Genomic DNA, 15,997 nt, shown 5'->3' with positions numbered 1-15,997 from the left:
TGCATAATATGAGAACTAAATAGAAAACAGTGGAGTCCAAACAAGTATCATAAAAATCTCCTTTCAAATGTTCATAGACATGTAGTTAAATTTTTGTCTCATAAACCATACACACACACACATATATATATATATATACACACACAAAAGAGAGTATGCTAAAATAATCATAACATATGAAAACATATCATAATAATACATAATTAAAATGAGGGAGTTCCTTATAACCGACATACACCATGTGAGCTCATTATGTCAAACATCTAACCCGGTTGGGCGGGCTGCCCTATAACTTGTCGGGGTATAGGACCATATCATACCTAGATGGATCCACTAGTGTGTGCCTCTCAGGGTCATATGGAATTGCCCGACAAAGTGGTACACTCAAATCCTACGTTGGCGCATAGTTATGGGACTTGGGTTTTTCTAAAACCCGCGTCCTTTCGGTACAAAATAGTCCTCCCAAAACAAAGTATACATATAGTGCTCATAGGTATTTTAAACCACTTATCATTTGAATCATATATGAGGCTACGCTCATAAGTCATATCATAAAATAACATACATAAGTTCTAATTTGTCATGCTTATTCTCATACTTATTATGCCATAAAGGGTTTGAATGACCATAAATGAAATCATGCTAAATCAGTGCCATGAGGTTTAAAATCAAAGTGAACAATGAAATCTTATCTTATTGGAGAAAACTCAAAACTTCATAAAGAACCCTAGCTTTGATTCTAACAATATATCGACATTTTCTCAAGATTTAAAATATTTTTAGGCATGAGAGTGAAAGAAATAATCTCATTGAAGCCTTACGTACCAGGAATGAAGATTTCTTAAGCGAAAATTGAAGAGTAGGCTTGAAATCCTTCAACCCAGCTTCCCCTCTTCTTTTTAGTTCTTGATCTCAAAAGTTTTGGGTGTTTAATGAGGGGAAAACCCCTTTGGATAATGATAAGGGACAAATTTTGGTCCCAAAATGTAGTGGGTTAAGTTGGGAAAAGGTAGAAAAAAGACTGGAACGCCCCCCACTAAAATAGACGTTGGCCAAAAATCACCACCCAAGACCTCGACTCGGACCTGGTCCCCAATTTTATTTTTCTCAAAATTTCATCTCCATGAAGAAGACATCGCACACTCTACTATCTCTGAATTTTACTCGAACAAAAATAGGCGCTCAAGTCCGCGACGCGGACTTGGGCCAGATTCAATTTTTGCAAATTTTTTCTTGGTTCACAGAATAATCAAAGTTAGAATGGTACGGGTTGTTACAAAAGTATTGGCCGAATACACTTCCCGCTATATTATTTTATAATATAAGCTCAGACAATCAACATCCAACCCACAGTTAGTACGAATTTCATTCAACATGGTTGCAACTCTTGGTGAGTCCTTATCATTCGAGGACAACCTCTATCGTTATATTAGTTATATGTTTTCATTTTTCAGAAAGTTAGAGTTAGCTAGGGGTTTTTCCTAGCAACTTATCATAATAGAGGCTTTTCAGACAATCAGATTTAGTATCAACTTTTATGGATATTTACGTATTTGTCTATTTAAGTATTTGAATCCTTATAGAGTATTTCAAATTTAGCTTCCGCACTAGTATTCTTAATTATTTATGTTGAATTTTAGCGTCATGTCAGATCATGAGTTGAATTAAGGTCCTTTATGGCTCTAAGCACCGTGTTACAACTAGGGGATAGTCTCGGATCGTGATATTCAATGCAATAAAAAAGAAGAAAATTTTTGATGAATTACAAGGTAATCTTATAATAAAAGCACATAATATGAAAATACTAAATAAATATGATAATAGATTCATAATATGAATGCTTTAAACAAACGTGATAATACACATGATAGATAGACTCATAATATGTAAGCATTAAATAAACATGACAATACACGTGATAACTAGACAAATGCACTCATCCACCTACTATAAATTACACAAGTGTTCCTCTTAACATTGCTTAGGTTTATTCAACAAAAACATCTCATTTTCTTCTTTACGTTAATTTCTTTGACAACGTAAAATGAGACCAAAAGAGGTAAGCAAAAGATTGAACTGAAGTTGATTGAGTGTGAGAAATCATGAGATGTTAGCTTCTCGAAAAGGTAACCTGTTCCAGCAACCAGATAAGCTAGCAACTAGGTCCGGAGCAGATGTTGGTGCTATGCTTTTTACACCAAGTGGAAAATCATGTTCCTATGGTTACATAAGTATAAAAGAAATAATTGATAAATTTTTCAAAATGAAATTAGAGGATCGCCAATGTGATTATGATGAAGAAAAATCTAATGGCTTGGAGGCATTGGAAGATCTCCATAGATGGTCCGGCTCTTGTTAGTGCTACACTTTAACGGTTGTTTCTGGTTTGCCCTCTTTTCTCCTAATCTGCAATGATTTCTGGCCGGGTTGCTGCTTCATAGAAGCACCTACTAAAAATTTTCGAGACATAATATAGGCCAATAGTTCTTCATGATGGGAAAATGTAAAATCCAAATGAGCATACTCGAACTCATTATATGACACCTCCACACCTGCATCCTTCGTCTGCTTATAATGTTTCCTTACCATGGATGGCCTGATGATCTTGTCCTTACGCCCAGCAATAAGATCAATCGGAATATCAATAAGGGAGTAGAAATCCCCCAATTGGAGCTATCTCCACCAACTAAATAACTTATGAGAGTTTGCACAAGACCTCCAACAACTGGTAAGTTATGGAAGCCTCGGGCCAACTAGTTAAGCAGCATGCAGAAAAACCGAGTGGGAATATAGAAAGCTGACACAAAAGGGGCAAGGAGAGGAGACAATTGCAGGAATAAGCATTCCATCATTGTGAATACAGGATCGGAATCATGATGAAACCCAGCAGGCGATAATAAGATCAATAGGTTTTCCCTCAATTCGACGTGTTAGAATGTACATTAGAATAGCAACTCCTCCCAAACTATGACAAAATGCACAAGGTTTGTAAGGCTGATCATTGCCACTCTCTTCCTCCACAACTTTTTGGCTATTTTCCAATTCAGCAACTTTTGTTTGGAGGATCTTCTCTATAATTGCAGGTATATCTTGTGTCCCATGCTCATTTATGGAGTACATCCAGTACCTGCATGTAGATGCCATACTTGAGAACTGAAGTAACTCGATAGAAATTCAGCAATCGCCAAAATACATAAAATATGAAGGTTTTTTTCCTTTCAAAAAAGAGGTCAAATGACATTTTAGAAACAATGGGAGCTGAAAGTGATGCACTTACCGAAGCGAGGATATATTCTTGTCAACGTGCTCCTCTCGACACCAATCCCCTGGAAATTTCCTAGGGAAACATCATGCCCTGTAATCAAGAAACAGAAGAATGAATATTAAACAAACATCTCAGGGAAGTTTATAGTATATGCACACCCTATAAATTATAGACCAAAAAGTAAAAAGGACAAACCTTAATAACAAAGATGAGAATTGGCCATCTTAGAAGATCTGATCATTGGTGAAGTCTTATCCAAACATAGCTCCAATTACCAAATTCGTGATAATTATAAGTTCAAAAACTCTCCTCCTCTTCTGGCTCAAGGACAACATTTAAATCAAACATGAGATGCTTCTATTACTTCTTATTTCTTCTTTAACTTACTCCACCTGCAACTTAATAGCCAGCTTCTACCCCTCCATGTGTTTCACTGGAAGTATTTCAGAGGCAGGGTGTATAATCTTAAACATTTCGTATTCACTTTTTGTCTTTCTCGTTCAATGTTTGTAATTTTTTTCGGAGATCTTCCAATGCCTCAAAGTCATTTGATTTGCCTTAAGCATAATCACATTGGCGATCTTCTAGTTTCACTTTGAAGAGTTTATCAATTATTTTTTCTATACTTGTGGAACAATAAGAACATGGTTTTCCACTTGGTGAAAAGATCATAACACCAACATCCGCTCTAGCTCGAGTTACAAGCTTATCTGGATTTTGAAATAGGATATTTATTCTTTTCGAGAAACTAAAAGTGGATGTTTTCTTAGATACAATCAACTTTATTGCAATCTCTTGTTTACCCTTTCCGATCTTGTCTTCTATTGCAAAAGCAAATAATTAAAAAATAAAAATAAGATGTTTTTGTTGAAACTCGTTTAGACTTATTCAACAAAAAAATATCTTATTTTCTTCTTTAATTATTTGCTTTTGCAATGGAAAGCAGGACCAAAATGGATAAGCAAAAGACTGAAATGAAGTTGATTGAGTCCGAGAAAGCACACACTGTTAGCTTCTCGAAAAGAAAAAATACCCTGTCCAGCAGGCAGATAAGCTTGCAACTTGGTCTGAAGCGAATGTTGGTGTTATGCTTTTTTCACCAAGTGGAAAACCATGTTCCATTGGTTCCACAAGTGTAAAAGAAATAATTGAGAAATTTTTCAAAGTGAAACTAGAGGATTGCCAACGTGATTATGCTGAGGGCAGATCAAATGGCTTTGAGGCATTGAAAGATCTCAATAAAGAATTAAAAGCATGGAAGGAGAAAGAAAAAAAATGAATACTACTGTATAAAATTATGCACCCGAACTCAGAAATATCTCCAGATAAACACATAGAGGAGCAGAAGCTGGCAACGAAGTTGCGATTGGAAAAAATTAAAAAGAAACAAGAAGTGCTATTCTGGCCGAGAATCTCGAGTTTAATTTAAATGTTGTCACCGAGCCAGAAAAGGAGAAGAGTAGGCGGTAATTGGAGTTTACCAAATTGGCACTATGCATGAAGAAGACTTAACCAACGCTTGAGTCTAACAATATGATCAATTCTTGTCTTCGTTATTAAGTTGTTAATCTTCAGTCATCCATTTATACGAGGGTTTAGACCACAAAATAGAAGGTTATGGAGTTCTTATGTAATTAAGTCAGTTTTTTCGTTTGTTTCATCTTTAATATTTAATGATGTTTTGTGTTGCGTAGAATCTAGATTAGTAAATTAATGGAAGCCATTTACTGAACTAGTGAAATATGTGAAAGTGATGGATCAAAGAGAACACCCGTGCACTCATTATTTTTCTTACATGATTCCATCTCTATGGAGATTGGTGCATTTACATTTTACACCACGCTAGCTCTTGTGAGATTGTGGAATCTTTTGTAATATGAGATTATAAAACATCAATTAACGATAGCATTATTTTATGCTGATAAGAACGTGGAATAAGAATATGTGCATCAGCAATGTAGATAGTAACTATTTAAAGACAAAAGTATTCTTTCAAAGTAATTAATTAATTAATTAATTTATAACAATCTCTAAACTATTAATCACAGAATAACAATCCCTTCATTATTAATTTACCTCATAAACAATCCATGCATTACAATCTCCACATAAAAAATATCTCTACCATAGTGGACGTTGAGGTTGCAAATGTATGAAACTACTGGTTAGCCAAGCTGGCAATTGTCAATTTTGACTGAATTTGGCCGGTCAAAATGGGTTGAATCAATAAATGAGTCATTGTCCATAACCCAAAAATTTGTTGGATTGAGACGGGTGGGATAAAAAATGATAAACAATGGGTCATAACACAACCCGTCCAACTCTTACCATGATTTAATTTGTTTGTTTACTTTTTATTTTTTTAAACAAGCAAAAAGTTTCATTAATAAAACAAGGCCAACTTGTTGTATACAAGGGTTATACCAGAAAAGGGGGAACCTACAAACAAAAATATAGGGGGTCGTTTGATAGGGTGTATAAGACTAACAACTAACTTACTAACAAAGATGAAAATTGACCATATTAGAAGATTCGATCAACGGTAAAGTCTTCTCCAAACATAGCTCCAATTACCAAATCCGTGATAATTATAAGTTCAAAAACTCTCCTCTTCTGGCCCACGAAGAACATTTAAATCAAACTTGAAATGCTCGGCCAGAATAGCACTTCTTATTTCTTTTTTAACTTTCTCCACCCAAAACTTAATTGCCAGCTTATGCTCCTCCATGTGTTTCTTTGGAGGTATTTCAGAGACGGGGCATATAATCTTATACATTTCGTATTCACTTTTTGTCTTTCTCGTTCAATGCTTGTAATTTTTTCCGTATATCTTCCAATGCCTCAAAGTCATTTGATTTGCCCTAAGCATAATCACATTGGCGATCTTCTAGTTTCACTTTGAAGAATTTATCAATTATTTTTTCAATACTTTTGGAACAATAGGAACATGGTTTTTCACTTGGTGAAAAGAGCATAACACCAACATCCGCTCTAGCTCGAGTTACAAGCTTATCTGCATTATTAAACAAGATATATATTCTTTTCGAGAAACTAATAGTGCATATTTTCTTAGATTCAATTAATTTTCTTTTAATCTCTTGCTTACCCTTTCCGGTCTTGTCTTCTATTGCAAAAGCAAATAATTAAAAAAATATATGTTTTTGTTGAGAATCGCTTAGACTTGTTCAACAAAAAACTATCTTATTTTCTTCATTAATTATTTGCTTCGGAAAGCATGACCAAAATGGATAAGCAAAAGACTGAAATGAAGTTGATTGAGTCCGAGAAAGCACACACTGTTAGCTTCTCGAAAAGAAAAAATACCTTATTCCAGCAGGCAGATAATCTTGCAACTAGGTTCGAAGCAAATGTTGGTGTTATGCTTTTTTCACCAAGTGGAAAACCATGTTCCAATGGTTCCACAAGTGTAAAAGAAATAATTGAGAAATTTTTCAAAGTAAAACTAGAGGATCGCCAACGTGATTATGCTGAGGGCAGATCAAATGGCTTTGAGGCATTGAAAGATCTCAATAAAGAATTAAAAGCATGGAAGGAGAAAGAAAAAAAATGAATACAACTGTATAAAATTATGCACCCAAACTCAGAAATATCTCCAGATAAACACATGGAGGAGCAGAAGCTGGCAACAAAGTTGTGATTGGAGAATAAATTAAAAAGAAATAAGAAGTGTTATTCTGGCCGAGAATCTCGAGTTTAATTTAAATGTTGTCATCGAGCCAAAAAAGGAGGAGAGTTGATTGAACTCATAATTATCATGGAGGCGGTAATTGGAGTTTGCCAAATTGGCACTATGCCTGAATAAGATTTAACCAACGCTTGAGTCTAATAATATGATCAGTTCTTATCTTTGTTATTAAGTTGTTAATCTTCAGTCATCCATTTATACGAGGGTTTAGACCACAAAATAGAAGGTTATGGAGTTCTTATGTAATTAAGTCAATTTTTTCATTTGTTTCATCTTTAATATTTAATGATGTTTCGTGTTGTCTAGAATCTAGATTAGTAAATTAATTGAAGCCACTTACTGAACTAGTGAAATATGTGAAAGTGATGGATCAAAGAGAATGCTCCGCCTATGTCTAAATATGTCTTTGTTTAGTTAATAATTTTCTCATTCAATGGTAGGTTTCCCAAAAACTTCTTGCTCTGATACCAATTTAAAATGATTTAGATAAATTTAAAATGATTTATATTAAATGATTTAGATATAAAATGATTTAGATACAGAGACATTTTTGATTAAATAAATGTAAATCCTACTCAGTACTCTCTCTCGTTTAGTCTTATCATATTTTTTCCTTAAAATTGTTAAATATTATCCTAAATTTCCCCGTTTGTACTTTTTTTTTACCCCATTCATCTCTCTCTCTCAACCTATGTTCTTAACAACTTCTTCTTTAACCACACCCCGGATATGCGTCTGGCAACAAACATATCCTTTGTTAATTAGGCGGACTTTCAAGGCCGGGTTCCTAGGAATTTACAGGTTAATCCATAGTTGTTATTAAGAAGTTAAGAGGTTAACCATGTACTAAGGGTAAAGCATGAAGATACAAAATTTTCATAAGGAAATAGAAATTTACATATGGAAATATCGTAAAATAAATATATATTTTTAGGGGAAATTAAAATATAATAAATCATAAAGACTTACACGATTCAACCGAGAGAGGTTTCTCTTTCGGGAACACACGAAGAACTTGGAAAAACTTGAAATTTATTAAAACACACTTATTATTATATAACCTTGATTACACACCAAGAGTAGTTGGTTTTTGGAGAGAAGTATTTGACATTAAAGGAAAGAGAATATGTTGTGGGTTGAAAGATGTAGGTTGGTTGTTTCTTTCTAAGTTCTACTTTTCTTTTACACACAACTATCTCTTATATAGGCATAAGAGAAACAAACTAATGGTCTTAAACAAGCAACGTGGCCGAAAGAAAAATGGCTGACAAATTAAGATAAGATTCTTTAATAATGCAAGTCGGGTGCGCAATGGGCCCCATTGTCACATGCATTATTAACATCTTTCTTTTGACTGACAGACGCGTGCTTAAACAGTTGCCATCGTCACATGCTTGAACCCGTCTCTCTTTTATCATAACTGTGATATGGATTTACTAGATAAGGAAGTGTGGAAGGGATTTGGGCAAGGATGATGATAATGGAGTTGAAAAAGATGATGAACATTAAAATGATAAGGGAGAAATACAAGATTCTAACAATCTTGTACAAGTCAATCTTCAGAAGAACAAGAAATAGATGTTGAACCATTAATAGCTTTGATTTTGTGATGTCTACTTTTTAGCTTATCATTTGAATTTTTGCTTATATATATTCTTTATTTATGTTGATGTTTTTTCTTTTAAACTGCACTTCACTTTAATGAAGCGAGCGCTTCGCTTTATGCTTCATGGTTTAAGCGAAGCAAGCCTTGTCACTTTTTTCCGCTTCACACTTCCCTGAACAGTGCATTAACCTACCCAAACTTGTACGGATTGGACATATCATATTTTATAGGAGTTTTGTCACTCTAATCAAAAACACGAAGAAATTGTTAAATTGGATAAACATGAGTCGGCACCTCATCTCTTGCCTTCTTTGGTCTTTTACACAGTAGGGTAAAGTGGAGACCTAGATCGAGGTTACTAGGCGCTTGAGCAACCATTGTTTTTTACCCACACAATATATTTTTATGTTGAATACTAGAAACAATACATAAGGATATTGATTGATCACCCGATCTTAGACAATAATTTTAGATTAAAGGCAATTAAGCATCCACAACTCAAAATTCATAATTCACAATTGTCTAACTTAAGGATATATTACATTTTAGCATGAACAAGCCCTAAATAAAACCCCCGTCTCCTATGACTAACCAGTCAGATATCTAATAAACCTATTGTACTTCAGAGCATAAACATAAATTATTATCCACAAGACATAAGCATGACACAAAAAGTCACCCTGAATTCCTGGACTGCAATTCCATACCCAATTATTCATGCTATTGGAGTGTCCAGTCTGGATTGAATTTCCAAATCATAATCCACAAGATACATAAGAATCTGAATATCTCAAAGCTTATCTAAGCTATAAACTACAGAAATTGAAGAGATTAGCAAGTCGGTGTTTAAAAGTACCTATCTCGCAAGATGGTCTCCTGACAACTCAGTGCAAGCATGCGTCTCCATACTTTTCTTCATTTTGAGCTCCTCCTCGTACTTGTTCAATCTCTCGTTCCACATTTCCTTCAATCATATAACAGTAATTTATACAAATGACCACTCTTTGGAGTAAACAATTAAACATGGAATAAGAAAAAGAAGATAGCAAAACCTTGTACTTGAGTTCCAACATATCCTCATCTCAGGCGATTTCATTGCTCTCTCTTCCTTCTAGTCTCCGCCTCCCCCTTCGTTTTTTCCCCTTTGTCCCAACTCTCAGATTATAAACAAGTTTTTGCACCAATTGTCACTATTTCGGGTGTGTTATTTAATTTAGGAAAAGAACACTTAGGTTCCAAAAAGTAAAATATTTATGCTTAAATTTTTTATTATTTTTATATCTCTTTTTTTTCTTTTGTGATATTATTAAAGTATATTACAGTATATGAATATACTCTGATGGTATCAAAAAGAAATTGATCAGTGTCTTCATTGAAGAACTGTTTGTTTCTCATTGACACCATTAAAGTATAATATACTCGGATTGTATCAAAAAGTAACTGGGCAATGTTTTTATTGAGGTTGTTTTAGGCCTTCGATGAGATTATTCAATCATCCATAATACCATTACGGTATATCTATATACTATTATGGTATCATTGATGTATGTTTTAATTCTTTAATATTTTAATTTATAAGCAGTTAAAAAATGAGTCATAATTTAGATACATTTTTTAAAAAAATTATGGAAAGATAAAAAAAAATTAGAAAAATATATTTTCTACTAATTTAGAGTTTAATAAATAAGGCTGTGACTTTCATAATTTTCTCTTAATTATTGTTTGTTTATTTCTTAAGAAAAGAGTTTAATCATATATGAATAGATAAGGTATCAATATACTGATGGAGTATCACAGAGGATTAAACTTAGTCTTATATGATACCAATTTGGTGTCAATATACCGACAGAGTATCACAAAGGATTAAACTCAATCTTATATGATATTGATATGACATCAATATACCAACGAAGTATCACAGAGGATTAATTCATAGTTGTGATGTTGAAGTCATGCACGAATTTTTTAAAAAAAAAAGTGGTATGGACGCGTAAATAGTTTGGGTCATGTATCTATAAATGGTAAATAGTTTTGGTTGAATCCAATTTGGGTAAATAGTTTCACTAATGAGTCCAATTTATGTAATTTTTCAAAAAATAAATTATAGCTTAAATTTTTGAAGAAAAAAAATACTGACATTTATTTATAATTTATAGTCTATTTTCCTAGTTTTTAAAAATGCAACGTTGTTACTAAGATGGGTTGTGGTGCAGTGGTGGAATGCTCTGTCCTGAATTAGAGGTCTCGAGTTCGAGTCTTGGTATGGCAAAAATTATGTTGGGAGTGCTACCCCCGAATGGATCTTGCAGTGTGCGATCCAAATTTAGTTAGGGCTTCGAACACCGATATGGAAAACGAAAAAAAACAAACAAAGTTGTTAACATCTTTTGTAAACAATTATTTTGAGATGCAAAATTGTTTCTTTCTTTTTATATGAACTAGTGAACTTATTCGCGCTTCATGCGGTTATAAAAAATAGTAAAATATAAATTATTTTATTAAATATAATATAGACAGAAAACATATATTATTTTGAACTAAAAAATATTAGTAATAGTTAGCAAACTTCCAACAAAGTCATAAGTTATTATTTCAAATCATTTTTTTATAAACTTACGATAATAACAAATTCATATAAAGTTTTATCTCCTTCATCACATAACTTTTCATTAATTAACAATAACAATTAGTGACTATTGTTTGCCACATTTTTCCCACAAAATTAACAAGATTCGTCCGGAACCCATATTTGTGAACCTCGAAAGTTGTCTAACACCTTCCTTTTAAGGTAACTTAAATCCTTACCCGATTTATGGTTTTGCAGATCATTTTTAATTTATTTTTTTTGTTATTAGTGTAGAATGGTGCCCTAACACGCCTTTAATTAATTATGTAGCGAGTCTTCTCTTTTTAAAATATTAAAAAAGAGTTGTCACGACGCTGCAAACCTGTTTTGAGAAAAATGGAGCGTGACAACATGGTAGTTAGTAAACATCCAATAAAGTCATAAGTTATTATTTTGAATTAATTTTTTATAGAGTTACGATAATAACAAATTCATATAAAATACAAAATAAAGAAAAAATGTAGAGAGAACATATATGAAAATAGAAGGCAAAAATACGAAATCAATGCACAATCTTCCGAGGTCTTGTCGATATCCACTCCCACAAGTCAATCATTATTCAATACCTTTCATTTATTCTTCAAGTCAAACTAAAGCATATAATAAACATCAAAAGTGTAACAACTTAAAGGGCTATATTGTGATCATTTCTACAATATTTATGGGACTACAATATGGCATATCAAATAATATCATGACTATGCCTACTAATCATTTTAGGAGTTATGAAGATAAAAAACTGTGAGAGTAATAAAAATAAAGATCATTAAATTTTACATTAATCGCTTGTTTGGATGGTTTTCACTCATTGTATTGTATTGTGAATTTAAATCAATATTTATTTTAATTTTACTGTAACGTATTGTTAAAATTAATTGTTAGATAATAATGAAAAGTTTCATTTTGGATAAGAAATGAGTGTTTAGTTTCTTAACATTGCATATTTAACATAGTTAAGAGAGTTAAAGGTGTGATTTTTAATTTTTTTAAAATATAGCACATAGCAGGGGGGGAATGAGAAAAACCCCAAAAAGAAAAAGAAAAAAAGAAGATGATAAGATTATTTCTTGACCAAAGAGAGATATCATATCATTTCTTTTATTTTTAACTTTATTATTATACTAAAAAAACTCAACCTCTGTGAAATTTCTCACTTCATCCTACTAAATCCCAATAAAGTGTAAGCATATCTAAAAGTTAAAATAATTTAATAAAAAAAATATGTTAGTAATTCCTTGAGGATCATCAACTATACTTATAATATAAGTAGAAATATTTATATAAATAAATCTATTTTCAAGTTAACAAAAGCATAATTTTTGTAAATTCTTTCGCAATAATTTTCTTTAGTCTTCCTTATTGATGAATTAGATTGCTAGTTGTAAATGGTGTTTCTTCTAGATTTTTATGAAGAAATTTGAGTGATTATTATTTTTACATTCTATTATCTATCTCTTCTTCTTTTCTTTTTCAGTTTCAGAAGTTATAGTGCTATAATGAAAACTGTAATTTTGATTAAATAAATAGACAATATAACTGTATTAAAATAAAACAAAAGTAAGAGATAAAAAAAGGTACAAAAGTCACATTTCCTAAGATAATTTCTATGCCTCTTGAATAATAATGATGTTATTTTATTACCTTTCAAGTGTGACACCACCATCTCATCCTCAATAGTAGGAAAATGTTGTATTCATTCAATAATTTTCACCTCCTTCGCACTTTTGTTTCCTTCCCCTCTCAATTACATTAGATGTATCTAATTCATAACTATCAGATAATAATACATTAATATTGTTTTTTACGGAAATAAATTGAAAAAGAAAAAAATATAATTACATCAGAATTTGTAGTCATATTTGAGCTCGCATATAAATAAAAATTTAAAATTACTTGGCTCACAGATTCAATATTCCTTAAGATTGATGGTGAAGAAATTAGTTAACTATGTCATTTAATCTATATATAATTTTTAAAAGAAGATAATTGAAACTTACCTTGATGAGAGCAAACTTTCTTGTTACTTTATAGAAAATAAAATAAAAATTATACACCAGAAGAATTTCATCATACTTCTGAAAGGGGGAAAAAGTGAAAATAAAATTTACAACAGAAAATAACTGATAAATGATAAAATGGATTGTTGAACAAAAAAGTGAAACCAATATCTGCTAGAAGAGATGTGACATCTTCCATTTGCATTTGTAAGAAAAAAATGACAGAATCCTTCTTATTCATTAATACTCATAATAGTGATATTTAATTCAATTAATTAGAAAGAAGAAAATGAAAATAACATGAGGAAAATAGAAAGGTTCTAGGAAAGTAAAATATTGTATTGATAATGAAAGAAAAAATGAATTATAATTCATCTAATTAGTAAAAAGAAAACGAAAGTAACATAAGGAAAATAGAGGGATTCTAGGAAAGTAATAAAATTGTATTAATAAGAAAAGAAATAAATGGTATAACTTTATATTTCTATTACTTAACATGTATCATATCATTATAGTTATTTTAAAATTGTATAATTTAATCCCACTTTTCCTAAGTATTTTGTAATATTAATTACATATTCTTTAAATAACTATAGAATTTGTAGTTGCCGTTAATTTAAATATAATTTGAAATTATAATTTTTACTTGAAATACTATTATATTTAATTCACGGAATATTGATAGAAAAAATTTTAAAACCTATTTTAAGTTATAACCGATTTGGTATAAAACGTATTAGAATTAAATAAGAAATTTAAATATGAATTACACTTGAAAGATAAAATATTTAAATTTGGATTAGTTTTTTCCCATTATAAAAGAAAGAGAACGAATGACGAATAAAAATAAGAAAAAAAAATCCAAAAAGAAATATGAGATTTGTTTTCAATCGCATTTTACATTGCAATTTAATTCATTGAGTATAATGATTTTAAAAAACATGTGAATACTTTAAAATTTTATGATATAAAATACATCATATGTGTTTGTGTGACTATAAACTATAAATCATCTTATTGAAGGTGAAACAAATATTTTAATATTTAATTTTACTCAATATACAAATATGACATTTGGTGGTTTACTAAAAAGAAAAGCGTGTTATATAATTGAAATAATCGGATTACAAGATTATAGAATAGAATAAAAAATGGAAAGCGAACTTACGAGGATGATAAATATGATGAAGGTACTATACGTGTGTGGAATATTACAAAAATAATTACACACTACTCAGATTTTGAAGCTACATGATGGCATATCATTTGTTGTTAGCTTTTCTTCGGAAGCAAGGCAATTAACAATATTGCTTTTCAAATATTCCTTCATTTTAAAATATGTCTACAATAATCGTTAAAGTTGAGCTACATCTTTTTATTCAGTTCTTTGATCATAAAATATAACACGATTAAAATATAAAATTTTAAATGACCGATCTATTTATCAAATTAACATTTTTTAAAAAAGAATTAATTTAAAAGTTACAAATTTGTATTTTGAAATATAGTGTCATAAGTCATCATCAAAATAATACTCGATTTTTCAGATTGAATATTTTTTTTGAAAATCATTTTGTCGTGCATCCTTATTTCATGAAACTATACTTGATTAAATGAAAATTGTTTTATTTTATAGTATTGAACTAGAGAGGAGGAGTGTGCTAAAAAAGTTGCAATATGTTTTACAAATTATATGTAAATTTCAGCAAAAAGTAAAGTCATTATTTTTAGCACAAGGTTCAAATTTGATCTATGGATTTAAAGTTTAATTAATTAGCACAAATATCAATTCAGGACACCCCACATATGTTATTAATCTTCATTATACTATGAGAAGGGGAAGTTAGAATAATATTTGGTGTCTTTGAAGATCATATTCACACTGCACATAAATTAGGGTAAAATTTTACTTTCATCAAGTGTTTATGTAAAATCAAAATATTATATATGATTATTGTTATATCGAAAAAAAACGGTTTAAAATTAATTTCAATTGTTAGAGAAAAAATCAATTTTAGAAAAAGAAGAGTCACCACTTAATTTTTTAAAGAAATTAAGAAAACTTAATTTAAAAGACCTTAACAGATTTAAGTCATAAAAATTAGAGAAAATGGGTAAGGGTTCAAATTTTTACTTTGAGAAGGTGTTAGCACTCAAAATGACCGCTAATGTGCGGTTATCCGATGATTTAAAAATTATTTGACTAATTTTGGGAAAATTACTTGTAAGTAGTAAAGATAAATATATTTATTTGATCAATAAATCAACTTGAAATTGTAACGACCCATTAGGTCGTTTTGAGAACTAGAACTTTTTATTTTATAAAAGACTCATCCCGTAATTTTTAATGGGTATTTTGAAAATTATAGACTATTCAGTAACTAAGGTTAATTAGTTGAGGGGTGATTTTAGATAATTTATTTAGTTGGTGGACTAAATTTATAAATTACTTAATACCCTATATCACTTTATTTATTAAAATAAATTAATAAGGTTTGATATAATTTTTAGTGATACCACAAATAACTGCGGTTCAAACCCTCGAAAGAAGAACGAGGAACTGTCGGACACGCACGACATCATCCTTTAACTTCGAAGTGGACATCTCGGGTTAGTGATTTAGTTGGTACATTTGACTAGTAATATAGTGATATTGTGAGGATTGTTGATGTTTATCAAGGATCAATTAATGTGCTAGTTTCGGTGCCATTAGGTTGAATAAATTAATGGTTATTAATAATTGGATAGATTGGATGGTGATGGGGTAATCATTATATGGCATTGGTAAAGCTTAATT

The 15,997-nt window shown here is 30.9% G+C and overlaps 1 long non-coding RNA gene across 2 annotated transcripts; it reads right to left on the bottom strand.

The window, feature by feature from the left end:
- Positions 1–2,264: 2,264 nt before the first annotated feature.
- On the bottom strand, positions 2,265–9,717 carry LOC129877009 (uncharacterized). Of its 2 annotated transcripts, XR_008763452.1 has the most exons (4): positions 9,630–9,717; positions 9,434–9,541; positions 3,278–3,355; positions 2,265–3,127 (listed from the first exon to the last, which is right to left on the bottom strand). It is a non-coding gene; the product is annotated as an uncharacterized LOC129877009 (long non-coding RNA). The 2 variants fall into 2 exon arrangements; XR_008763453.1 differs by lacking the exons at positions 2,265–3,127; positions 3,278–3,355 and adding an exon at positions 9,033–9,314.
- Positions 9,718–15,997: the final 6,280 nt, after the last annotated feature.

The sequence above is a fragment of the Solanum dulcamara genome, chromosome 12, assembly GCF_947179165.1.
Source record: "Solanum dulcamara chromosome 12, daSolDulc1.2, whole genome shotgun sequence".
In the NCBI taxonomy this organism is placed as follows: Eukaryota; Viridiplantae; Streptophyta; class Magnoliopsida; order Solanales; family Solanaceae; genus Solanum; species Solanum dulcamara.
Note: the sequence above shows the minus strand (reverse complement) of the source record. Positions and strands in the feature narration are given on the sequence as shown.